The sequence below is a fragment of the Macaca nemestrina genome, chromosome 7 (genome assembly GCF_043159975.1).
Source record: "Macaca nemestrina isolate mMacNem1 chromosome 7, mMacNem.hap1, whole genome shotgun sequence".
NCBI classification, from domain to species: domain Eukaryota; kingdom Metazoa; phylum Chordata; class Mammalia; order Primates; family Cercopithecidae; genus Macaca; species Macaca nemestrina.
The window spans coordinates 39,009,741-39,037,145 of NC_092131.1; the positions used below are offsets into that span (position 1 = coordinate 39,009,741).

Sequence of the window (27,405 nt, forward strand, 5' to 3'; positions counted from 1 at the left end):
GGTGCACAGGCCGGCCCCCGTGGGTTGGCTGCGCTCCAGTGGCAGATCCCCTAGGGGTGGGAAATCATCCTCCCGACCCTCTCGGGAAACCCTTTCGGTCCCTTGTGGGTTGGTGGCATCACTGGTGGCGGAGGATCAGCGTTCCTTCTCCTTTCACATCTGCCGGTGCCCTGCTTGGGTGTCAGGCCCTCCTGGGGACAGCCCCATCCACACTTTCCGTTTGGGGGACTTTGACATTTTGTTTAAGTGGGGATGTGATTGAGAGTGTGTGAGGGTGAGAACCGGAGGCTCTGGCTCTTTAAGGCTCGGCCTTCAAGTGAGGTTTGGCAGAGGAGATACTGAACGTTTAATTTTAGGGCCAAGGTAGGGGGTGGGGGAAAGTCCCTACTGCATCTGGTTTGTGTTAAGCCTGTGCCTTCAGAAAAGTGCTATGTTTATGGTTAAAATCCAGCAGGGAAGGGGGGTGGGCGGGATGCCGCTTTCCCCTACTAGGCATTGTGGCACAGGGACAGGGCACACACCTGCCTTCCTTCTCATTCTTTGACCCCATCCCAAGCCTGACAGTTGCAACTTGGAGAAAACTGCATGTGACATCCATTTTCTCTCTGCAGTTAAAACCAGATGTTTGCTTTCAAGCAGCCTCCAGCAGCTGGACTTTGCCAGGCTGAAGCTGTATCGTTTGTGCCCCAGAACTCCCTGCCGTTGGCCGCCTGTCACTTCGGTCTGTCTGCAGCCCACAGGGTCCCGGGTGGGTCAGTGCTGCTGTGGAGTCCAAGCTGGGGCCTGTCAGAAGCTGCTTGGGGCTGGCCTCCAGCAGGCCTCCCTCCCACGATCCCAGCATTGAGAAGTCGAGTCAATCCCTAGGATGTCTAGACTCCCAGCACTGGAAGATCCAACAGAAACCAGATCCAGCCCCTTCTGTCAGATAAAGAAACTGAGGCCCAGAGAGCTGGAGACTGAACCAGACCTCCCTACTCTCAGCTTGGCTCACTGCTCTTTTCCCGCCTCCACGTAGCTTCCCTTTTGGCTACTGTTTGTGTCGCTCTTCCATGCTTTACTCCCTCAGAGGGCCAGCCCTGGGAACAGGGAGTAGGGTGAAAGATCTTCAGACCCAATGGGAAGTTCACAAGGCTGTGCTTGTTAACTGCTGTTTGCCAGCATTAGTATAGTACCTGGCACAGGGTGAGAGTTTAGAAAATCTTGAATGAATGAATGAATGAGTGAGTGAGTGAATGAATGATGGGGTTGCTTGGCCTGAGGGTGGGGATGCTGGTGTTGCACTTGGAGCCATTACTTCTGGGAGGGCTACCAGGCACGAGTCTCCATACCCAAAGCTCGCCGTGTTCCAAGACCACGTCCAGTCTTCTCCAGGCCTTCCTCAGCCCAGCCCGTCACCCAGCTCTTCCAGAAGCCTGGAGTTTCAGAGCTGAAAGGGGCCTCATATATCAAATGTTGCATTACCTTCATGTTAGAGATGGGGAAACTGAGTCAAGGGCACACAGCTAGTCAGCAGAAACATCAGGACCAGATCCCAACTCTGTGGGGTTGCAGAGCTTCCATGTATCCCTCCTTGGACGTTTATATTGGGAGTTGAGGTTAGAAAGAGAGAAGGCCCTGTCTTGTCCATTGTGCCTCCCCCTTTCTGTATCTTCCTCCGTTGGATGAGCTGTTTCCTCTTTCTCTCCCTCTTCACTCTGACTTCCTCTCCTGTACTGGAGGATGGTGGGGTGATTTCTCCATAACAGTCTGAGTAAAAAGGCTGGGCCCCTGGGATTGGGCCAAGTCATTCCCTTGTGTCTTCCCAGAAAGGGAAAAAGAGAGTCGGCTGGCTCACTTCCTTCCGGGGAAACCAGTGCCTGAGTCACCCTGGAGTCAGGGCCCAGGGAGGAGCCTGCCCGTCACCCCATTGCCTCTGGCCATGGGGGGCGCTTCCCTACCACTGTTTCTCAAAGGGTGGGCGGCCAGGGAAGGCCTGTGCCATACAGCTGCCCCACCGCTCGTCTGCCTTCATGGCTTCTTGGGAGGGTTTCTTGGCCTTCTGCAGCCAGGCTGGTGCTGGCGGCAAGGAAAGCAGGCAGGTGATAACATTGTCCCTCTCTAACTGGAGGTCTTAAACACCCTTCTGAATCACAATTTGAAATGTTTTTGATGTACACGTCTTCAGTATCTGTTTTGTTTCATGATAAAAGTTTGACATGCTTAGGGCCGGGTGTGGTGGTTCATGCCTGTAATCCAGCACTTTGGGAGGCCAAGGTGGCCAGATCATGAGGTCAGGAGATTGAGACCATTCTGGCTAACACAGTGAAACCACGTCTCTACTAAAAATACAAAAAGTAGCCGGGCGTGGTGGTGGGTGCCTGTGGTCCTAGCTACTCGGGAGGCTGAGGCAGGAGAATGGTGTGAACCCGGGAGACGGAGCTTGCAGTGAGATTGCACCACTGCACTCCAGCCTGGATGACAGAGCGAGACTCCGTCTCAAAAAAAAAAAAAAAAGTTTGACATGCTTATTGTAAAATAAAAAATAACTCCCCACAGGTAACACTGTTATTTTTCTATACCACAGATTAGATTTTATATGTTTGATTTATATATATATACACACATACACATATATATTACGGTAAAAGATACATAGTATGAAATTTACCATTGTAACCATTTTGAAGAGTACGTACGGTTCAGCAGCATTAAGTACATGTACCTTGTTGCACAACCATCACCACCATCCATCTCCTGAACTCTTTTTTTTTTTTTTGTGAGATAACAACTCGCTGTCACCCAGGCTGGAGTGCAGTGGCGTGATCTCGGCTCACCGCAACCTCCTCCTCCCGGGTTCAAGTGATTCTCCTACCTCAGCCTCCCGAGTAGCTGGGATTACAAGCACCCGCCACTACACCTGGCTAATTTTTGTATTTTTAGTAGAAACAGGGTATCATTATGTTGGCTAGGCTGGTCTCGAACTCCTGACCTTGTGATCTGCCCGCCTCGGCCTCCCGAAGTGCTGGGATAATAGGTGTGAGCCACCGTGCCCGGCCCCATCTTCTGAACTCTTTTCATCTTGTAAAACTGAAGCTCTGTACCCATTAACAATTCCCCCGGACCCCGGCCCTGACAACCCCATTCTACTTTCTGCCTCTATGAATTTGACTACTCTAGGGGCCCCATGTAAGCAGAATCATACAGTATTTATTCTTTTGTGTCTGGGTTATTTCACTTAGCAGAATGTCTTGAAGGTTGGTCCATGTTGCAGCATGTGTCAGAATTTCCTCCCTTTTTAAGGCTGAATTGTATTCCATTGTATGTATGACCACATTTGGTTTCTCCATTCATCTTTGATGGACATTTGAGTTGTTTCCCCCTTTTGGCCATTGTGAACAGTGCTGCGGTGAACATGGGTGTACAAATACCTGTTTGAGTCCCTGAATTTAATTTTTTTGTGTATATGCTCAGAAGTAGTATTGCTGTATTTTATGCTGTTACTGGTTGTGCCTCTCAGGCACCTTGGGTCCCCAGGGCAGTGTCAACAGGTCAGCAGAGGGCTTTGGATACCACCCCTTCCCCCTGCCAGCGCCAGGCCTGCCACAGTAGCTGTCTGCAGAGGCTAGGGCTGGCCTGGCTATTTGGGTCCCCGAGGGCACACTGTGGAACTGCAGAGCTAATGAAAAGTTTTGGAATCTTGTGGTGCAGAAGGGCCTTTTTGGGCCAGGTCCCCACCCTTCCTTCCTCCTGACCTCCTCCTGTTTTGTACTTGGGGAAGGGGGATGCAGCCTTCTGGGAGCCCTGGGGAGGTACAGGGACCCCGAGCTTACTTTGGGACCCAGAGCCCCATTCTTCTTATGAACTCCTCCTCCTGCCCCCAGTTCTTCCTGTCCTGGGCTGTTTTTCTCTCCGAGGCTCTCCCAGAGGGTTAGTGTGAGAAAGATTTTTGGCCCATGAGTTACAGAGATTAATGCAAAACTTCCTAGCTTCCTTTGCAGGAAAATTCTATTTCTTGCTAACAGAGCAGGAGCTCCTTGTCCTGATTCCTGCTTTCACCAAGTTGGGCCCCAGAGCGGCTCCTCACCAGAGCCCTGTGCACAGCTGACTGGTCTCTGTGGGCTCGCTGGTTTGAGCTTCATTACGAGCTGCTGTGACCCCCACCCCGGCAGAGATCTGCACGCGGCTGTCTTTTGGGTACCCCGTGCGCCTCGGGAGGCAGTGTGTCTGTTCTGTCAGCTAGATCACAGCTCTCCGAGAGCAGAGCTGCTGGTTGTTTCTCTTTGTGGTCTGGTAGTGGCTGGTCTGGTAGCCTGTACTTCCTGGACGCTCAGTTAGAGAGAAAGAGAGGCCATGAAAATAATTTGGGATTTGGCATTGGAGAACTCCTGGCTTTTGGTTTGGGGCCTGCTCTTTGCTAGCCGGCTTACTTAACCCTCTCGAGCCTGTTTTTCCGTCTCTAAAACGGGGATCAGAAAACCCTACTTTTTTTTTTTTTTTTTGAGATGGAATCTTGGTGTTTTGCCTAGGCTGGAGTATAATCTCAGCTCACTGCAACCTCTGCCTCCCGGGTTCAAGCCATTCTCCTGCCTCAGCCTCCCGAGTAGCTGGGATTACAGGCGCATGCCAGCATGCCTGGCTAATTTTTGTATTTTTAGTAGAGGCGGGGGTTCACCATGTTGGCCAGGCTGGCCTTGAACTCCTGACCTCAGGTCATCCACCCACCTTGGCCTCCCAAAGTGCTGGGATTATAGGCGTGAGCCCACCATGCCCAGCCAGAAAACCCTACTTCTTAATAAGTTTGTTGTGAAAAGTAAATGGGGTCATTGTTATAAAGTGCATGGTAAGTAAGTGTCAGTGAATGTCAGCTTTTTGTCACTGTTGTGCCTCTACTAAGTGGAAGGGCCTGGGGAGGACTCCCTGCAGAAGGCCCACTTCCTAAGACCTCTTTATGCTTTCTCTCCGTCCAAGCCCTGCTCCCCTGGGAGAGGCTGCATGTGGGGTTGTCTGGTTGGGTGGCAGCAGCTTCCCCTGCAGAAGGAAACTGCTTCCTCCCCAGGGAGATGGGAGTTGCTAAACTCTGGCTTGGGCTGGCTGTGTGCTCTAAGCAGAGATTATGTGCGTGTGTGATGAGGGCGGTGCCTTGGGCTTCACTCCAGATACACCGTGTTCTCTGACCTCGAGCTCCCTTCCTTGGAGCCCCTCACTCCAGCACCAGGCATTGTGGCTCAGGACTCCCACTGCTCTGGATTGCTATTGGACTGTTTCATAGGTGGGTCCTACTTCCCTTTTTAGATGATAGGCTCCAGGGCCTCCATACTCCTCATATTTGGGGACAGAAAATAAGGGCTTCTCTTTCCGTGCAGTAGGGTGCCCCTTTCTCCTGTGGGATGATTGGGACTGCCCTGTCCAGGCTTTGGGGAGGGAATGGGAATGGGAATCCTGCTTGGAGCTGCATTCTGTGTTCGGCCCTTGCCTGCAGAAGATTTTACCTTACAGAGACTGCAGGGTGTTAGGGAGAACCCAGCTTTGGAGCCAGCAGCACTGGTGTGGAGGCGAGCTCCGCTGTCTCACTTGCTGTGTCCTTGAGCTGGTCCTTATTCTGAGCCTCAGTTTCTTCCTCTGTAAAAAACAATCTGTCTTGCAGAGTTGTTGCCGAGGCTAAATGAGATGATGGATGTAAACCACCCACGTTGGCATCCCATGCCTGGGGTAGGCTCCCTAAGTGTGGGCAGGTGTTGTTATTTTGTGTGTGGATGGGCCAAGGGGTGCTTTTCGCGAACCGTTCTTCTCCACACAGAGATGCGGTGAGGCAGACTTCCTATACATTTCTGTAGCCCAGAGTTGCCCACACTTGCCTGATTATAGGATTCACCTGGAGTACTTGTTACTTGCTAAAATACCAATCTGTGAGTCCCATCCCAGAACTCCTGAACCAGAATGGTGGTTGTTGGGGTGAGGGGTCTCTACTGTTAACCTTTTTTATAATCGGGCCAGTCTGGGAAATGCCGTTTCCCTCAGACTGCGCTGCCAGTTGCTGTGTCATTCCATCTTCACGGGGACCCATTGGAATGAGGCAGGTATGGCCCCTTGGAAAGTAGGAGACTTTGCAGGTGAGACTGAAGCTTGAAAGGGCTGGCCTGAGGCCCTGAGCTCCTTGTGGTGGAAGCAGATTTAGAACTGAGATCTCCCAGTGCTGTGTGTCCATTGTGCCTGCAAACATTCCACTAAAGCATGGAAAAGGTGAAGGTGGGGACAGAGAGAGATGGAGTGACAGGAAGGAGGTGAGGGCCGAGGGCCTTTATGATGGCCTTGGGGACCTGCAGAGACTGAGTGGGGGATGGATCGTGGGACAGAGCTCTGAGCCTCACTGGGACGCTTCCCCTTGTGTGCCTTCTGAAAACCAGGGCCGCAGTGAGCAGGCGGGGCCTTGGGCTTCTCAGAGCCGCTGGGAATCCACAGGTGTCTGAGCGGAGGCGTGGTCTTAGGCAGCATGGACCCGTTGGGAGGGGCTGGGACTCCTCCCCAGGGCTGCTGGTGGAGTCCTGGAAGTCCTGTGGGTAGGACTTCTCCCACTTCTCCCCTCTCTCTCTGCCTTTTTTGTTGGGCTGGGAAGTTTTCTAGAAGCACGGGCAGTGCTGGCTCCCTTGTTTGGAAAGGGAAGTTGAGGAATAGGTATTTCCAGGGTCAGCCGATGATGTCAGGCACTGGGGTCCCACTGCCTTGTCTGCTTCCTCCTTCTCAAAGTTGGCCTGATCCCTTAGAGAAAAACCCTTTTAGGTCCTCACTATGCCATCCTTCTTTCCATTTTACCCTTAAGAGGCCCTTAAGGAGGATTTCAACCTCTGCTGGGCCCCACCCTGGGGGTGAGGTGGGCTGGTGGGCTGTGAGCAGAGGGGCCCTGTTATGGATGGTTGTGAGAGTCTGGCCGGGGCACGGTGACCTGCTGCCAGGCCCTGGGGAGAGTCATGCTGACTGAGCCTGTGGTTAAAAGTGTGCGACTTCCACTGCGGGTGGAATTCTGGCTCCTCTGTCTACTGTTTGCTGGGACCTTGAGTGGCTGTGACCTCTTGGCCTCGGTTTTCTCATCTGTAAAATGAGATGCCTTCTGGGGTGGTTCGGATTCATTGGGCTGACACTGGTAGAGCACTTGGGGCAGTGGGTTGGGAACGACATCCTGATCTCTGAAGCTCTTCCACTCCGACCTTTCAATTAGATCTGCAGCCTCAGGACTTTGGCCCTTTGGGGACTTCCGTGAACAGTGAGCTGCCCCAGGTGTCTGGGCAGGCAGGGAGTATGGGTGCAAAGCTGTGGCCTCTCTGACTGTTCCTTCTTCTATTGACTCAGGTCTGAAAATCTGGGTGTGGCCTCTACCCCTCCACCCTGTCTCTCCTGAGTGTCGCTTGTATCCACCTGCTTCTCCGTCTCCTCCACTGCCAGCCTGGACTGGCTGCTTTTGTCTCTGGCTGGGACCTTTTCGTGATCTCGTGCTTGCTCTCTTTTCAGCCACTCTTGTCCATCTCTAATCTGCCCTTCCCATGGCATTTAGAGATCTCTTTCCAAGATGCAGGTGGAATTATGTAACCAGCATCTGATTCACACCCCCAGCTCAGCCCGCCACAGCCTCATTTGTTTCTTTCAACTAAAATAAAATGTCTTCGGTGACTTCCACTGCTCTCAGGAGAAACAACAGCTGCAGGCACCTGAACACCCATGTCGCTAGCTCATCTCCAGTCTCTGGCACCCTCTCCTTCCCTCCTGCACTGTGACTTTTTTTTTTTTTTTCCAGTTTTTTGAACAGACCTTACTCTCTTTTCTCTGGGGCCTTTGCTGTTTTTTTTTTTTTTCTTTCTTTCTTTCTCTCTTTCTGTCTCTCTCTCTCTCTCTCCCTCTCCCCTCCCCTCGCCTCCCCTCCCCTCGCCTCCCCTCTTCTTTTCTTTTCTTTCTGCTGGAGTCTTGCTGTGTTGCCCAGGCTGGAGTGTAGTGGTGCAGTCAGCTCACTGCAACCTCCACCTCCTGGGTTCAAGCGATTCTCCTTCCTTAGCCTTTTGAGTAGCTGGGATTACAGGCACATGCCACCACACCCAGCTAATTTTGTATTTTTAGTAGAGATGGAGTTTCACCATGTTGACCAGGCTGGTCTCCGACTCCTGACTTCAGGTGATCCACCCGCCTTGGCCTCCCAAAGTGCTGGGATTACAGGTGTGAGCCACTGCGTCTGGCCTGGGCCTTTGCTATTTTGTTTCCTCTGCTTGGGCAGCATCACCCTCCTGACCACCCTGCTACGCGCCCCACACATGCATAGGGTGACCTACAGCTCTGCCTATACCTGCTATGCTGGTGTAATTATTAGTAGACCCCCTGGTGCCTTGGTTTGGATGACAGGTTATATAGGCCCCCTTCACAGTTACAAACTTTTCATCTAATACTCCCCAGCCTTATAAATTCACTGACATCCTTGGGGCAGAGATCAGACACACTGCCCCCCCCCCCAACAGCCCCCCAGGATCAGTTGAGGGTCCTGTTTTAGCCTCATGCCTTCCAGGACTTTTCCTATAGGCACTGGAGCTTAGTGTACAAAAATACACTCATCGATATAATCTTTGCTTACTGTTTGTCTTCTCCATTAGACTGCAGGCTCCATGACTTAGGACATGACTTAGGACTGTATTTGCCTATGATGTAACCCCAGTGCCTGATACAGAATCAGTGCTCAGTAAGAATTTATGGAAGGAAGGAATGAATGAATCTGGCTGCAGCTGTCTGGCAGGGGAGGCCTGGAGCCTGGGCGAGTCTGTAGAATCTGCAGTGGCCTGCGTGAAGGAGGCTGCCAACATCGGGCCAGTCCAAGCCCTAGCAAGCCAGTTGCCCACACTCTGGCACACATCATCGGTTTGGCTGCCCCTTTAATTATTCATCAGTCTTTCTCAATGGCCTTTGTGTTCAGAAACCCAAGGGAGAAGAATTCTAACTCTCTTTCCATTTCCCTAAAACTGAGACCTGGAAGAAAAACCTGCCTGGCCCATTCTGCATCCCCAGGGGGCCAGCAGGTCCACAGCCTCCTCTCGGGGCTGGCTTTGAGCGTCGAAGTGTCCTGGGCTGCCCTGTGGCTCTCCTCCCCAGTCCACTGGGCCCAGGGACTGCCCGTGGGCCCAGGGACAGCTGAGCAGGAGCCCGTGTGGCTTGAGACTGAGCAGGGACTGGTGCAGGCTGGTGGGCAGAGCTGGATGAGTCCACATCATTCCCCAGCCTGAGCAGAGGCTGAAGGCTGGCCTGGAAGCGTTTAGCCGCCCAGCAGAGTGGAGCAGGCTCAGGCTTTGACGTCCTAGAGACCTAGTTCACACCTCAGTTCTGCCTCTTGCTAGCTGTGTGACTGTGGGGAACTGGCCCTTGGTGTCCTGTTGCTTTGTTCCTTTAACCTAGAATTGTTGAGTGGATTTGCTGAGACGGCACATGCCTCGTGGGTGATGACAACAGTGAATGGGCACTCACTGAGTGGTTATAACGGTAGCCAACACCTTTGAGCAACCCTAGGATATGATTCCCTCTCCTTCCCTCACCTCCCCTTGGGGCTCCCTGAAACACGTTGCCATCAGTGTCCCCATCTTGAAACCGAGGATGGAACACTAAACTTTCCTCTAAAGGTCTGGGGAGGGGGGTCCTGGGGAGCGGAAAGCACCCCTGGGGCTGCCCTTGCTGCAGTGTCTGAAGTGAAGCCTAGGAGCCCCGGTGCTGGTGGGGAACAGCAGGCGTGGATCTCTTTGATCTTTGAAGAGGACTGTGAATACACTGACCACAGGCGGAAGCCCCTCGTCCCGTCCTGCCCCGCCCAGAGGTCCCTGGGCTTCTCAGCAGAGGTGGACAGATCTGCCTACAGCTGCCCTTCTTCCCACCCTTCTGGAAATGGAACTTTCCACAGACACATTCCTGTTGCTCAGCTTGCTGCTCCCTGCTGCTGCTACCTTGCTGCCCTGTCCCTCAAGCCGGGCTGGCCATACCAAGGTGTTGGCGAGCTGCTCAGCCTGCTGGGTTGCTGACACCCCAGACCACCGCCGGCCTAGTGGACAGGCCAGGAGGGCAGTGACGGCACCGGGTCACATTGTCCTGGGCCTGGATGAGGGTTTCTGTGCTGCTTTTTAAGGTGCTGATCTGTGTGTGTGTGTTTTGGGAGAAGAAACTTTGTGTTACTGAGCCTCAGGTGAAGAGAATTGAGGTCCTTAGGCTCCTCCGTCATGGCCCAGTGTCATCTCGGGGCCATGCAAGGCCACTGTGTGTCTGTCACATTTTATCCTACAATCTTCTGTGATGGACACGCAGATTGTCCCCAGCTGCTGTCCTGCTGACACAAATGAGGTAACGATGAACGTTCTCCCATACATCCCAGTGCAGCTGTATGACGACTGCATTGAGCAGGGAATTGCTGGGTTGGAGGGAATTTCCTGATACGGTGCTGGGTTACTCTCTAAAATGGCTGTACAGTCTACTCTCCACCCGCCAGGCATGAGGGCTTCCGGATCCCTCAACCCCACCGACATTTGGCATAATCAATCACCTTTCTAATTGTTTGCCAGTCTCTTAGGTGTAAAGAGATGCATTTTAGTTTTGAGCTGCAGCTGAAGAGGAACTCTCCACGTGCCAAGACTGGTCCCCTCCTCCAGTCAGCTCTTCTGGAACCAGAAACTTCCTCCTGGGTGGTGTTGAGAATCGTGGTGATGCTCTGCAGAAACCTCTCCTCTGTAGGGAGTGGCGGTTTATAGATACAGCCCGTTAATGCCTCAGTCCCTGCAGGAAGTTCTTTTTTTTTTGAGATGGGGTCTCACTGTCTCCCAGGTTGGAGTGCAGTGGCATGATTACGGCTCACTGCAGCCGTGACCTCCCTGGGCTGGGGTGATCCTCCCACCTCAGCCTCCTGGGTAGCTGGAACTATAGGGGCACACCATCATGCCTGGCTAACATTTTAAAATTTTTTGTAGAGACAGAATTTTGCCTGTTGCGTAGGTTCCTGCGGGAAGTTCTGTTCCCTGGGGATGTCTGCTCCAGTCCCACCCCCAGGGTGCAAATCACTGGTGTCACTTATGGTGGCTTGTGTTGCTTCCACAGTTGCTGAACTCGTTCCCTCATCCCTTGGTATCTCTGGCATCCTGAGGGCTTGGGTTCCCTGGAGCTTTGAGAATTCCTTTGCAAAGTCATGTGGCTACTGCTGGTTGTCCCTCAGGGAAGAGGTGGGTAGTACTGTGGCATTGGCTTGGAGTTTGGGCGGGATCAGTGCTGAGGTCCTGTTGATCACGTTTTGACTGAGTCAGAGAGGTTGGGGTGCAGTGCCTGCTGGATTCTGCGGCCCAGATAAAGGAACACACTGGGCACCAAGATGACTCCCATGATCCCTTGATGCTACCTGGGACTGTTTACTGACAAGGGCAATTCCATGGGTCCTGGAGTCGTGCTTTTTGTCTCATGCCTGTCCGTGAGCACCCTTTCTCTTGTCTTTCTTGTACTTTAGTAATGAACTCTAGACACTGTTAACTACTTAGGGTGTGCTGGGCTTTTTCCATAGATTATCTCATTGAAACTCCTTACCAACCCAGTTGAGAAAGGTATTGTACCTGTTTTACAGATGAGAAAACCGAGGCTCAGAAAGGTCAAGAACTTGCTTAGGTTACAAGGTTAGTAAGTGGCAGACCCATACTGAACCCAGCTCTTCTGTGCCCAAATTCGTTCTTAGCCACTAAGCCTTGGTCCTCAGAGTGTAGTCTCTGGACTGGCAGCATCAGCATCACCTGGATACTTATTAGAAATGCAGTTTCCCTGCCTGCCCAGAACTTCGGAATCAGGAACTGGTGGTGGGGCCCAGCAGTCTGTATTTTAACAAGCCCTCCAGGCGATTCTGGTAAATGTTCAAGTTTACATGTCAAGTTTAAGAACCATTGCACTCAATTATTCTGCTGTTCTTTTTTCTGTTTTTTTTTTTTTTTTTTTTTTTTTTGCCTGGCTTCTCCCCTTCTGTCACTGGGCCAGTCACTGTAAGCCCAGACTTTGGACCCTGGCTACTCTTCAGGGGCTTCATGCGCCTTTTAAAGAGGTACAGTAATTTGTCCTCTGGGGCCTCCAGGAACCCTCCCAAGTCCCCAAAAGCAGTTGACAGAGCTGATGCTCCAGCTGCCTCCAGCCGACAGCCTGGTGACCGGAACCACCATGGGGGTCAGAGTTCCCAGTCACTATGCCCAAGGAGGTGCTTTGAGGGGTATGAGTGATCCAGGGGTGGACTGTGGGACAGACCAGGACAGAAGCTCCTGCTGGGAGGTTATTTTAGGGCCACAGAAAGGAGACTTGGAAAACTTCCTTGTCCAAGCAGGATCTCTTTCTTTCTTGCAAATTTGTAATGATAAGTGGTTTGATCTTTGGAGAGGAGCTTCCACACAGGGGGTTGGAATCTAGGCAGGTTCCTTGTTTCTGGTCAGCAAGGCACATTCAGGAGAAATGACCCTGGGGAGAGGACAGAAGCTATTTTTTTTTTTTCTCCAGTAGAGACAGGGTCTTGCTATGTTGCCCAGGCCGGCCTTGATCTCCTGGCCTCAGGCAGTCCTCCTGCCTCAGCCTTCCAAAGTGCTGGGATTGCCGATGTGAGATACCAGAGCCAGCCATATTTAATTTGTGAGCCCCCACCGTAAGTCTAGTTTTCTGCTGTTTAATTCTTAGCCCAACCCCAGGAGGGTGGATTTCATCATCCCATTCCACAGATAAGACCATGGAGGTTTCAAGCTGGAAGATTGAGGGTCATACCTCAACTACATGGAGGGGTCAAGTTAGGGGCCAGAGTCTGCCAGACCCCGGGTTCCCATATTGTATGAGTGGCAGGCTAGGCCAAATCCCTGTCAGCTAGGGGAGTTCTCTATGGAATTGAGTGACCCAGAGCTCTCAGCATCTGTGCCAGAAAAACCAAATGACCTCACTTTTGGTGGCTTTTCCTTCTTTGGGGAAGGAATGTGCTGGCCACTGCTGGGAGCTGCAGCCTGCTGAGGCCTGTGTGCTCTCAGACCTGCAAGGGCCAGAATCAGACTCCAGACATGGGGGAGGGGTTACAGGCAGGACCAAACTGTAACCCCGGAGGAGTGAGGAGGAGGCTGTTCTCACACTGGCCTCCTGGAGCGGGTGCCACTCTGCTTCGAAGACCAGCTCCTCCCATTTAGTAATCCTCATCTCAGCAGGCTTACCAGCCACTGTTCAGTAGCTGAACTAGCTCAATTACATCAGTCCCCTGAGAGGGCTCTGGTCCAGGGCCTGCCTTTGAGCCTGGTTTCTTGCCAATGGGCCAAATGGGTTAAAAACAAAACCACATCTTGATATAAAAGGCTTAGCGGGGTCCTGGAACATTTTAGTTTAAAAGAGAAATAACAGCTTTATTGAGATGTAGTTCACATACCCATACAATTCACCCATTTATACAACTTCATGGTTTTTAGGATGTTCACATAAATGGGCAGCTATTTATGTCATCAGTTTTGAACATTTTTATCACCTTAGAAAGATATTTTATACCCCTTAGCTATCACCTCCCCCCAACTCCTCTGTTCCCAGCCCTAAGAAACCACTAATCAAGCTGCTTTCTGTCTTCATACGTGCTTTTGTGTTTTAACATCTAGTGAGTGCTTGGTCTGCGTCTGGCAGCGGACTGAACCCTTTGCACTAGCTCACATAGCCCTCCCTTGTGACTACCTTACGGGCTGCAGGCTCGTTTTATCTTTATTTTATTACTATTGTCACCATCATCATTCTGGCCTACAGAAGTCTTTATTGATGTGAGAACCAAGGCTCCGGGAGGCCCAGTCACGAGTCCAGGATTATGAAGCCTGTACTGGACAGAGCTTGCTGTTGGCTGGCAGTTGGGGTGGGCTCTTGGGTCCCTGGGAGGGGGTGAGGCTGTGGATGGTGACGGATTGGCTGAGGCAGTTGACTCTCATTGGCGAGGAGCTAAGAGGACAGACCTGTTTCTTCACTAGGATCGTGTGCCCACCTGTTTTAAAGCGGCTCTGATTTCTCCTGGGAGCCCATAGGTTCCATCTGTACCAGGCAAGCAGGAGCTGGGCAGTCTGCCTTCTGGGGGGCCGTGGATGGCAGGAAGGCCAGATCAGTCTCTTGGTGGCCCAGGAGTCCTCTCAAGCAGGGTGCCTTTGTTAGGTCAAACAGCCACCCAGAAAGAGCTGCGGGCTCCCTGCTTCTTGGCCCTGGTGACCCTCTGGGTGTGTGGTGCTGTGTCTTTTGAAATGGGCTGTAGATGGGTGTAAACCAGGAAATGCAGGCTCCACTCCCCACTCCCCTGTCTCCTCCTCTTGGCCAGAGGCCGGTCCCCGAGTTCTCTCATCAATGGAGAAAAAAACCACAGGACTTCTTTCTTGCTCTGTGAATGATTAACTTTGATTAAATAGACAGTGAATGGGAAGTGAGAGCATCCTGACCGCTGACATGGACTGGGCTCCTGATGTGTCCGCGGTATCTTTCTGGCTGTTTTGCTTCCATTGTCATAATCTTCACAAAGTGGTGATGTTCTTTATCTGCATTTGTAAGGTGAGGCAATTGATGCCTAGATAGTTTAACTAAAGCCGTACAGTCAGTGAGTGGTGGGGACCTGCTGGGTTAACATTGTTTAAGTGTCTGCTGTGGACATAGCACCAGGCTAAGTCTTTCAGGACATAGGGTCTAATTTGGTCCTGTCTCATTCTGTGCCATTGTAGGCCTTGTTATGCCCATTTTACAGATAGGGATCCTGAGGCTAGGATTAAGTCTCTGTCCAAGCAGACAGATCTAATGTGAGGTGTGGGCTGGCACTGGAGCCTAGGTCTGTCTTGTTCCAAAGTCCAAGGTGCACCCCTAGTCCCCTGCACTCTAGTCACCAGGACCCCAGCACTCACATGTCTTGGGAACAGGCTGTTAGAGCAGTGCCCGGTCCCAGCAGAGGCCTGGCAGTTGTCAGCTTTTTCAGCAGCCACTCCCAGGTGGATGGGAAGTAGGCAGATCTGGGTGGAGATGTTCCCGAAGACTCTGCTTTTCATCAGCGCATGAACCAGCTGACGGCTGGCTTTGAAGGGCTGGCAGTCAGCCCCTGATCAGTTAGCCAGATACTCCTATTTACCTTGCCAGAACACTGGGCATCTGAGATCACTTCTGGGCAGGGCTTTGCTTAGACAAACCATCCAGGGCCCACGCCCTGGCCAGACTGGCCATACTCTATGGGGGTCAGAGGGATTCCAGCACACCCCGGCTGTACCTCAGTAACCTCTTCAGCATCAGTGGATGCTGCAGGGGATTCAGCCCTGAGCACAGGTGCTGGCCTGGCCTTCTCCAAGGACCCTGCTAGTTCACACACCCTGCCCACACAACAGGGGGCTGGCTTGGGCTGGCAGGGTGCTTGCCTGGGGAGGCTTGAGGGCTGTTGGAAGCTGACGAGTTTGTTTTTGACTACATGAGCCTAGACCAGAGTTCTGGGTGTTCTACTCAGGGAGAAGAAGGACCATCAGATGAGAAGCTGGCTTGTATAGGAAGCTGTGAACCATTTTCAGGAAGCACAGAAGCTCATTTGGGTGATTTCCTGGGGTCACTTGGCCAGAGTACAGCCCTTCATCTTACCCAGTTAGCAGTTTGCTGTCTTAACTATTGGGGAGATGTGTGTGTGTGTGATTGCTGGTGTATCCTCATGTCCTGCTCCCTAATTATGACTTTCTTTAAGATTTTATACTGATAAGGCACTTTGAAGTTCTTCAGAGCCTTTTCCCTATATTATGTCTTATTTTATTCCCAAACTCATCCTTTTAAATAGATGGGATAATTTTTTCATTTTTCATCTTTATTTCGGAAACATCCTTTTTCCTTCTCCGTAATACCTGAGACTTGTCCCACCCTTGCCAAATAATTCCAGTGAAATGGGAAGTCCCCTCTATCCTATCCTAGAGGTCTGACATAACAATTAAATGTATATATTCCCAGACAGACTTTTCTTTTTTCTTTTCTTTTTTTTTTGAAAGCCACTAATTTTATTGATCTAAAAAACTTTACAAGGACAGTGACTGTTCTGCCAAAAAAACAGCCAAATGGTATCAAATGGACTGAAAGTGAGGGTGGGGGTGAGGGACGGGGCCAGGGATCCATGCAGGAAAGCTGGTAACTGTCACCGGGGAACTGGCAAGGGAAAAAGGAAGGGGGAGGCATGCAAGAGTGAGAATCCAAAAATGAATGAAATGGTTAGGAGAGAAAACTCCCAAAAGACCCTGGAGTACATCGGAGGTGAGTACAATAGCAATCTTTTCTCTGTAGAGGACAGGGGAGGAGTCCCTCCTCAGCTGCAAACTCTGGATGAGGGCTGGGGATTGAGGGCTTTCCAGACAGCATCACAAGAAGGCGTCGCACCACTCTAGAAGGCATCCGAAGCAGTCCTGGGACTGCTTGGCGGTGGCACCACAAGTGTGCTTCAGCCATTCCTGGAAGAGGTCTCCATCTTTCTTCAGCACCAGAAACTGGCCAAGGACAGCACAGGCCTTGTCAAAGCCCCTTTCCTCCAGCTTCTTGCCCAGGACTTCACTTGGCCAGGCTCCCCACTGGCTCTTCCCCCATGGGCTCTGCCACGAAGTCTCGGTGCTTTTGGGAAGTTGTCATCTTGATCAGGCCTAATCGGCAGCTTCGGTTCCCGTAACAGTTCCTCCCGCCACCCCCAAGACAGACTTTTCTTATATTTGCATACTTAAAAAAAAAAAAAAGGTAATGACAGCACATTTTGATACAAATGGTTTTGGTACAAAACTCAAAAGAAACAAAAGTATATTCTGTGAAAAGCAAGTGTCCCCCACTCCCTGCCTTCCCATTTCCCTCCCTGGAGGCAGCCGATGATCCCCATCCTTCTGTGTCCTGCTAGGGAGGTTCTAGCATAAAGCTTTTAGATACTGTTCGGGAAACTAATATCAGGGGTCTGCTTGGTGAGGAGGGTTAGGAGCTGGCTTCCTTGAGACTGAAACACTGAGTATGTTCTGAGTTCATGGAGATGAAATTGTCCCTGGGGAATTTTTTGGCTTTCTTTGGCAAGGGGGAGAGCCCACCAATCAGAATAAACCCTGCACAGGAACAAAAGATTGTTGCTGGGTGCTATTTGGTTGTGTCTTCTAATTAGGCATGTTATGGGAAAAGTTGCTGGGCTCTAGCCTACAAGGTAGGAGGGACTTGTTTGGGCTAACAGAGCTGGAAGGGATTGAAGTGACTTCTCTGAGGTCACACGCCTGGCCGAGCCAGGGCAGGGCCCAGGTTTCCTGACCTCATCCTCTGAACACAACTCTCCTGGCCTGAATGGTGGCTGGTATTTTTGATTCCGGGAGAGTGGGAGGATGTGCTTGGAAGAGGTGTGGCCAGCACGTGAGGTTGGAGCCTGGGCTGTCCCACCACTGCCCAGCTAGTCTTGTTTGGCTGCGGGTGGGTTATCTTGTTTATTCCACTGTTCAACAAATGGAAAAAGCACCTTTGTCAATGGAGGTTTCTCTGGGGAGGTCAGCCAGAGTGGATGGCCTGGATTGTGTGTTGAGACTTAAACATCAGAACAGAGTGCTCTGGCTGGGCATGGTGGTTCATGCCTGTAATCCCAGCACTTTGGGAGGCCAAGGCGGGCAAATCACTTGAGGTCAGGAGTTTGAGACCAGCCTGGCCAACATAGCAAAACCCTGTCTCTATTAAAAATAAAAAAAATTAGCCAGGCGTGGTGGCGCATGCCTTTAGTCCCAGCAACTTGGGAGGCTGAGGCAGGAGAATCGCTTGAACCTGAGAGGTGGAGGTTGCAGTGAGCTGAGATTGCATCTCTGTACTCCAGCCTGGGCGACAGAGGGAGACTCCGTCTCAAAATAAATAAATAAATAAAAAGAAAAAACAGGGCGTTCTCTGACAGGAGAAGGGAGAGGGAGCAGATCATCATAAAAACCAACTGCACTGCCAGGCGTGGTGGCTCACACCTGTAATCCCAGCACTTTGGGAGGCTGAGGCAGGTGAATCACCTGAGGTTGGGAGTTTGAGACCAGCCTGACCAATATGGAGAAACCCCATCTCTACTAAAAATACAAAATTAGTCAGGTGTGGTGGAACGTGCCTGTGATCCCAGCTAGTCAGGAGCGTTAAGGCAGGAGAATTGCTTGAACCCGGGAGGCGGAGGTTGCGGTGAGCCAAGATTGCGCCATTGCATTCCAGCCTGGACAACAAGAGCAAAACTTCTTCTCAAAAAAACCCCCAAAAAACCAAAAACCAAAAAACAAACAAACAAAAACAACCAACCACATTTACAGACAACTGTAAAACAGCAAAAAATCCTCAGCAGTTCAGTTACTGGAGTGCAAGCCCTGTTAGCGTTTTGATGTGTTTTGTTTTTTTTTGTTTTTTTTTTTTTTAGACGGAGTCTCGCTCTGTCACCCAGGCTGGAGTGCAGTGGCCGAATCTCAGCTCACTGCAAGCTCCGCCTCCCGGGTTCACGCCATTCTCCTGCCTCAGCCTCCCAAGTAGCTGGGACTACAGGCGCCCGCCACCTCGCCCGGCTAGTTTTTTGTATTTTTTAGTAGAGACGGGGTTTCACCGTGTCAGCCAGGATGGTCTCGATCTCCTGACCTCGTGATCCGCCCGTCTCGGCCTCCCAAAGTGCTGGGATTACAGGCTTGAGCCACCGCGCCCGGCCTTGATGTGTTTTGTTTTTAGTCATTTTTTTCGTGTTTGTGATTGCTTACATAGTTTTAAATTTGGAGTACATACAGTCTTGAATCCTGCTTTTTCAGTTAATTATATATAAGCAGTGTTTTTCATAGTAACAGTTTCAGAACCCATCATTTTGGCCATGCACTATTTCATTAAGTGGATGATGAAGCCTAATATACTTAACCTAATACCTTATTAATATAACTTCTGGCTCTAATTTTTCTCTCTCAAGGAATGCTGGCAAGAACATTCGTATGCTTACAGCCTTTGCTTTATTTAGAATTATGAGTCTTTATTCAGGATGGTGGCCCAGAATTGAGCTAAGGGCTGGTGCCCATCTTAGTTCACCTTGGTGAGTTGCTGTCCATCAGAATTGTACCAGTCACCTGCCCACAGTGATGTGCCTTTGTCATCGTACCCACCAACAGTGGCAATGATCAGAAAAGTACTTCGCGCATGTAATAAGTGACAAATATACCTTTTTAAAATTCACAAGGCATGGCGGCATGTGCGTGACATGTCTAACCGCAGGCCCTCGTGACAGGTTTTGACATGGGTTCCTCATTGATCCAGCCCCAGGAGAGGCGCGCCCGCTGCCCCTCATGGGAAATCTTGCCAGCTTTTGCCGACTCCCAGATGGCTGATGTCCCCAAGGTCTGTCAGGAGTGTTAACTGTGGTAGGCACAGCTGTCTACTGCATGCTTGTTTTAACATGTCATACATTATTACGTGTGTAACTTTGTTAGGAGACTTAGAAAGCTTTCATGTTTTCCCATTGTGAAACCAAAGACCCATTGGGTCTTAATTCAGATTTAGCCTGCGACATTTTTGGGGGGCCTGTGGGATGTCTTATTTTTTACACCGTGGCAGCATTTCTAAACTGAGGGAGTCTACATAAAAATCTAGGTTTTTTTTTTTTTTTTTTTTGAGAGAGGGTCTCACTCTGTCACCCAGGTTGGACTGTAGTGGCACAATCATGGCTCTCTGTAAGCCACGACCTCCCAGGCTCAAGCAATCTTCCTACCTTAGCCTCCTGAGGAGCTGGGACTACAGGTGTGCACCAGCATGCTTGGCTAAATTTTGTTTGATTTTTTTGTAGAGATAAAGTCTCACTGTGTTACCCAGGCTGGTCTTGAACTCCTGGACACAAGTGATCCTTCCACCTTGGCCTCCCAAAGTGCTGGGATTACAGGCATAAGCCACTACACCCAGCAAAAGTTCAGATTTCTGTCTCTTCTTCATTGGAGGTGTGGCAGCCCAGGGCCCATGTTCCCATATGAGGCACAGAGGAGCTGCTTCTGCCTCAGGTCACCTCCTGCTGTGATACAGAGGCCGTATTCTAGTTGCCATTGGGCAGCTCACATGCACCCTGGTACACTTGTATTTTGGGATAGCCGTGTTTTCTTCTGGGTAGAAAAACAAAGGATAGCCCAAGAGGGCCACTGTTTCAAGAAAAATGCATAAGAATACAGGGAAGTGGCTGGGCACGGTGGCTCATGCCTGTAATCCCAGCACTTTGGAAGGCTGAGGTGGGCGGATCACTTGAGGTCAGGAGTTTGAGAACCAGCCTGGCCAACACGGTGAAACCCCGTCTTTACTAAAAATACAAAAAAATTAGCCAGGTGTGGTGGTGCTCGCCTGTAATCCCAGCTACTCAGGAGGCTGAGGCAGGAGAATTGCTTGAACCCCTGTGGCGGAGGTTGCAGTGAGCCGAGATCGCACCACTGCACTCCAGCCTGGGCAACAGAGCGAGATACATCTCAAAAAAAAAAAAAAAAAAACAAAAAAAAAACGAAAAAAAAAACAGGGAGGTGAGGACTAACTTGTCCTACACTTGACCCCTCCTTTTGCTTTAGTTTCCTCATCTCTAAAGTGGGAAGAATACTTGTCCCACAGTGTCATTTTGATGATTCAAATGAGTTAAAGGAGGTAAAGCACTCAGGAGAGGATCTGGCATGTAGCAAATGTTCCATACATATCAGCTGCTGCTGTTACTATGATCTGTGGCACATGTGTTTGTCTCCTCCAGATGAGGAACTGAGGGGTGAATTTTGGTTGTCATAGCTTGGGGTTGGGGGATGTTCTGAGCAGCTAGGGCGGGATCCAGGGGTGCTGCCGAACATCCTATGATGCATACAGCAGCTTCCCTGCCCCCACCAAAACATTTTTCAGACCCCAAATATCAGTAGTACTGAGGTTGAGAAACCTTGCTGTATATATAAAGGGGAGTTTGTTAAGGAGAGTACTGACTCACACGATCACAGAGCAAGGTCCCACAGTAGGCTTTCTGCAAGCTGAGGAGCAAGGAAGCCAGTCCGAGTCCCAAAGCTGAAGAACTTGGAATCTGATGTTTGAGAGCAGGAGGCATCCAGCACGGGAGAAAGACGGAGGCCAGAAGACTCAGCCAGTCTAGTCTTTTCATGTTCTTCTGCCTGCTTTTATTCTGGCTGTGCTGGCAGCTGATTAGATGGTGCCCACCCAGATTGAGGGTGGGTCTGCCTTTCCCAGTCCACTGATTCCAATGTTCATCTCCTTTGCCATCACCCTCACAGACGCACCCAGGAATAATAATACTTTGCATCCTTCAATCCAATCAAGTTGACAATCAATATTAACATCACACTGGGCATGGTAGTGTGCACCTTTAGTCCCAGCTACTTGGGACGCTGCAAAAAAAATCCTCTAAACCAACATTTTCAAGGGCTGCCTCAGGCTCTCAGAGTCAGAATGGTAAGGGACCGTACTTAGCTCTGCCGGAGGGAGCTGCTTGAATCCCTTCCTTTGCCGAGCCCTGCCTTTAGCCGCAGGTAGCACACTGTATAGCCAGCTTGTGATCTGTTCTTTATTATGTCGAACTCTAATCTTCCCTGAAACTTTCTGTCCTTCATTCTAATAATAGTAGTTCCCATTTTTGGAGGCTTATGTGTGGGTAATTGTGCTTAAGCATTTTCCACGTGCTGCTGCAACGATCTTCCCCACCCTGTGAGGTAGGTTCTATTACCATCCCCATTTTACAGATGTGGAGATGGAGGCTTGGAGAAGTCAAGTCACCTGCACAGTCACTCACTGGATCCACGTCCATCTTGCTTTAGAATCCACTTTCCTCACCATTCCTCACCACTGGCCTGTTCTGCCTGGTCTATACCCAGCAAGTTGACTCACTCATTCACGGGAGGGTCTTTAGATATTTGCAGTGAATCCCTCAGCCTTCTCATCTCTCCTCCTGGTCATGGAGCCCCAGTTCCCAAGGTTCCCCTCAAAGGCCTGTCTGGTCTGCTTACCATCTGTGATCTCGCTTGCCTCTTGACAACCACCTGCCTGTCTCTGGGCTCTGCCTGTCTCTGCCAGGCTGCCCCAGGGAGGCTGCCCATCTTCTGCCAACTCTGCTGATGTTCCATCAGCTCAGACTCTCTGTGCCAATGCTGGCTGCAGTCCCCTGGATTTCATCTGGTTGGTGTTTTCACTTCACAGTGACCCATTTTCAGTGATACCCTATGAGATTCAGCTTACCTGTTTGGCCACTGAGAATCTCAGCCTTGGTTCTGCTGTTCCCTTCCAGCACCCACCCATGCCTGCACCTGAAATCCACATCATTTGGGTGGAGCAGAAAGTGTGAGGGGCTGAAAGAGTTGGGAGGTTGGGTTGTGAATGTAACCCAGCCGTGTGGGCTGGGGAAAGCCGCTCACCCTCTCTGGTGTTTGTCCTTAGTTGTAAAGTCAAGGTTTGACTTGGGTGGTGCCTAACACCTCTTCTAGCTCTAACATTCTTTTATGAGGTGTGTTAACAGCATAAACTTATAATAATTATACCCCCAATTGTGGTGGCAATAGTAACAATGGATAATTATTGCAGTTGCTATAACATTTTCAGTGTTTTAAGTGGACTGTCTCATTGACTCCTCCAGTAGTCCCCTGGGAGGTGCTATTACTACCCCCATTTTACAGATGGTGCCTTAAGGCAGAGCCATGTCAAGTGACTTGTCCAGGGTTTACCACCTCTTAGAAGTTGATAGGCCTGGATTTGCAGTGTCTTCTTTAGAGTGACTAAATCCTTGCATTCCCATAGCTACTTGTCTGCAGAGTGATCCGAGCAAATCCCATGGCCCTCCTGCTTTAGGATCTTGTGATTTATCCCTCCCTCCCCCCATGACCAAGGGTATGAAGGATGCTTGACTGTAAAAGCTCATCCCCTGACTCATGCTTCTGTGGTAATCTTCTGTACCCCAGATCCCTGCAGAGTGTGATTATTCAGACATCCTTTTAGAATCTAAAATTCAGGCAGTGATGATGATGGCAGGAACCACCACTTTGTGCACACTTACTATATTTCAGACACAATGATACTATATTGTCATTATTCACATAAATTAACATTACTATGCTGATATTATTTACTGCATAAGGGTATTTCCTCTCAGTCATGCCTGGGAGATGCTATTGTCCCCCATTTACAGACATGAAAACTGAGGCTCAAAGAGGCCTGTTGTGGCTAAAGTCACATTGCAGTGTGTCTGAGCTGGAGGGCAGGGAAGGCACGTTCTCAAAAGCCATATTCCTTTCCAACACATTTTAAAGGAAGTATATCAACATGATAATTGTGAAAGATGTGACGAAAAGATGTTAGTGGCATCTGTGAGAGCAAGGCTGTGAGACCTGTACAGAAGGTGGACAATGTGATTCTGTCTCCATGGCCAGCTCCGTGAGCCCTGGTCTGGGTTGGGGCCCCTCTGTTGGCACCTGGCCAGGTCCCTCTTTGCAACCCTGAACTTCAGGGCTGGAAAGTTGCACTCTTCACCTCCTCAAACCACCTTTAAACTGGATTAGACATGGGCAGTGGCTTCAAGGTCAGTGAGAGGCTGAGCAGGGGTCCAGGCTGTTTTGCGGCCCCTCCCTCTGTCCCGGGTCCTCAGAGACTGTGCAGGGCCAGGGCGGGTGGAGTGCAGATAGGGCTGCTGAGAGGAGAACAGGCCATTGCCGCTGCTCTGTGGGAACGTCCCAGTGTGATCCTTGGTCCCGAGGGCTTTTCCTGGGACCTCTCGGCATCCCCGAAGCCATTTCTGGAACGGAGTGGATCCACTGAAGACCTGCCGTCCCAGGTCTCCTTTGTCAGGCTGTGAGCCTGAGCATGACCCAAGGAGGTGACTTGAAGATGGCCCTCTCCCACGAACACGCCACAGTTCCACCCTCTCCCACGAACACGCCACAGTTCCGCCCTCTCCCACGAACACGCCACAGTTCCGCCCTCTCCCACGAACACGCCACATTTCCAGCCCTCTCCCACGAACACGCCACAGTTCCAGCCCTCTCCCACGAACACGCCACAGTTCCAGCCCTCTCCCACGAACACGCCACAGTTCCAGCCCTCTCCCACGAACACGCCACAGTTCCAGCCCTCTCCCACGAACACGCCACAGTTCCAGCCCTCTCCCACGAACACTCCACAGTTCCGCCCTCTCCCACGAACACGCCACAGTTCCGCCCTCTCCCACGAACACGCCACAGTTCCAGCCCTCTCCCACGAACACGCCACAGTTCCAGCCCTCTCCCACGAACATTCCACAGTTCCACCCTCTCCCACGAACACGCCACAGTTCCACCCTCTCCCACGAACACTCCACAGTTCCAGCCCTCTCCCACGAACATGCCACAGTTCCACCCTCTCCCACGAACACGCCACAGTTCCAGCCCTCTCCCACGAACACACCGGCACTGGTTCAAAAAGCTGGCATGTTGTCATCTTGGAAACAGTACCGTGCGTGGCGGGGTGGGACCTACAACAGGAGGGTTTGGTGGCTGGGGGCAGGGAGAGGATGGGGCTGGGAGTGCAGGGGAGCAAGAGCAAGTCCTCTGAGACCTGGTCCTGGGAACATTGTGGGGAGCTAGTCCTCTTCCTCCTCCCCACTGTTCGTTGAGCATTTACTCAATGGCAAGTTCTTTACGGATATTTTTTGAGTTAATCTTTTTAACTTTTATGAAGCGCTCTTACTGTCCCTGTTTTACTGCAAAGGGAACTGAAGTTTAGGAAGGTTAATCTGAAGGTCACACAGCCAGTAAATAGTGGATCTGAGGACGGAACCCAGCTCTGATGCATCCCGAAGGGCACGTTGTTGATCACCGGGTCACCATTTCCTCCTCTTGCCTCACCTTTGCGGTGGGTGCTGCTTGTCGGGGAAACTTTGCAGTTTGAGAGGTGCTCAGAGCCCCCTTCAAGGCAGTAATCTGTGGGGCCTCTGAGGGTTGGGGGTTTTAGTAAAGCCGTGTTCCAGTGCTTTGTCCAGGAGACCCGAGCAAACACAGGTGTGTTTTGTTTCCCAGGGCTAAGCCTGGCTTCTCCAGGAAAGGGGACTGGCTGCTTTCAACAGCGCTTTTCCTCTTTCAAAAGCAGTGTCTTTTTACAACAGCAGCCTCTTCCTCCTTTATCTCACCCCCAACCCCCTCCACGACTGGGTAGTAAACAGTGAGAATTTACAGCCCCCAGCTGGGCGGGCGCAGGGCGGTGCCTGCTAGGACCCCGGGTGTTTCAGGTCACATTGGACCGGAAAGCGTCTGTTCGAGTTGCTGGGGCTGACACCGTTCCCCTCAAGGGAATAGAAAACCTTAGGCTGAAGGTTCAGTGCTGGGGGCCTGGGATTGGGTGCTGGGGATGGCCAAGTTGGTGATAAATGATAAAAGACCGTCCACCCCAGTGTGAACGCACACTGCAGTGTGAATGCACAGCTTGAAGACACTGGGCAGACCAGTGTCAGCTGGGAGGGAATGTGCAAAACCAAAATAAATTATATTTGTTTTAAAGAGTTAAAAATCCTTTAATATTTTTTCTACCAATAAAAAGAAGTTAAAAATAAAGATAAAGAAGGCTAAAGGATAAAGGTGCAGTGCCAGCACCGGAGGAAGGATGCTTGATACATATGCTTCCCTCCCCTGTTGTGTCCTCTTTCCTCCGAGCTATCTTCTGTGTCCAGAGGGTCCCTAAGAGCCCTGTTTGTCCCATCACTCCCTGCCCTGAGAGCATTCAGCCTCACCCACAAGGTACAGTTGGATCTCCCAGGACCCTCTCAGCTTTGCATCCAGTTCCCCACTTGTTCCTTCACCTGGCTCCACAATTCTTATGTCCACTAGAATGTCTGCTACACAGAGGCAAGGACTTTTGCTGTTTAGTTCACTGCTGTGTCCCCTGACTCTGTGCCCTGGGTCTCTGGGATATGAAAGTGAACATTGTGTGTCTACCTCCAGGAGCTCCCAGGCTGGGGGTGTGGAGCTGACAAGTGGCTAGACATAATGGGTGAATGCAGGGTACTGTGGGTGTATGTCCAGCCCAGACATAGTAGGTGCCTATCAGGAAGGCTCCCTGGAGGAGGTGATATCTCTACCCAGTCTTGAAAGATGAGTGAGTTAGCCAAGCAAGATAGAGAGGACATTGGAAATCAGTGTATGTCTCTTATCCACCCCCGATTTGTGTGCCAGTCTTCCCAAAGCTCTGGGATAGCACAATACGCTGTTTCTCTTCATCATGGGAGTAGGCTGGCTTGCAGAGTGGAGATATGTTTGCAGGAAGAGACAGGTATTCCGTATTGGTAAGTTACTAGTGAGACATGATTGAAAGATTAAGCCCAGAGTCATGGGGTATCATAATGTTGTCCCTTTCTCCCTGCCTGTGTGGAGTGATAGCTCCTGTCCCCCTGTTCTCTTTCTTGCTCACAGGCTCTTCAACTTTTGCTTCTAAATCTAAGCAGCTATTTCTTTTCCCCTAATACTCGCTGATGTGATGTTCTTCCCTCTTCCTGCCCACTCATTGCCAGTTCAACTTCGGAGTTCCCCAGGGCAGGAGGAAGGGGGTGGGGAGCATGAGGCTGTGACCTTTCCCATGAGGAAGAGTATTTCTAGTGTGGTTCCTACTATCACATGAATGATACTCTTCCCACCCTTTGAATTTTGCAGGGCAGGTGGGAAGAGAGGTGAATGGCTCTGGTGTTGGGTAAGCCCCATGTAATTGGTAGTGCCATTTGGTGCAGAGAAGTCTGGAGTTGCCAATGAATGATTTAGATCTAAAGCAAGGGAGCTCTTCTCTCTGGTTGCCATAGACTGGAGACAACTGGAGAGAGATACCTGTTTTAGGTGTGTAAAACTGAGATGCATGCTTTTCTCATGTTTGTTGAGACACCCTGTTTCTGTTTGAACCACCAGGTGGTGCTGTTGGCACAGGATGGCTTAGTTGCTGCCTCACCTGATCATGATCTGCTTAATAGAGAACTATGAAGCTGATGGTCTTTGATTTAACCTACTTACGTTCCCTTTCTGGAACTCCTCATGCTTTTGCAGCTTAAGGTGCCCCTATCCCCACCCCAAACACACACAGATACACATTGGGGTGCTTACTCTTCTTCCCCCTTATCCTGACACCCTGCATCTGAATTCTGTTCTCAGTGAAACTTATTACTCCTTTCTCTTAGCTGGCTGCTAATGAAATGATTTAATATACTAATTTACCCTAAGGTATCAACAGGGCTTAATATGTTACTTCTGGGTTACTCTGTCTTAGAACTGTGAAGATTGAAACTAAGTCTTATAACTTAAGAGGTAACTTATAAGAATGGAATTGTGGCATTTTCAAATGTGGGTGTGCATGATGTCTGTGAGAGAGGGCTGGGAGGCGGATGTTAAGGAAATTTGCTGCTTCATCTATCCTGCTTGCTCCCACCCATGTAGCAGGCTCTGTGTAGGGTCC

At 50.7% G+C, this 27,405-nt stretch overlaps 1 protein-coding gene and 1 pseudogene across 4 annotated transcripts in view; one reads left to right on the forward strand and one right to left on the reverse strand.

Moving 5' to 3' along the window:
• LOC105472884 (actinin alpha 1) overlaps window positions 1–27,405 on the forward strand; it is a 108,386-nt gene that overhangs the window by 29,047 nt on the left and 51,934 nt on the right. The gene's annotated exons all lie outside the window — the stretch shown is intronic.
• LOC139364266 (barrier-to-autointegration factor pseudogene) lies at window positions 16,356–16,669 on the reverse strand (annotated as a pseudogene).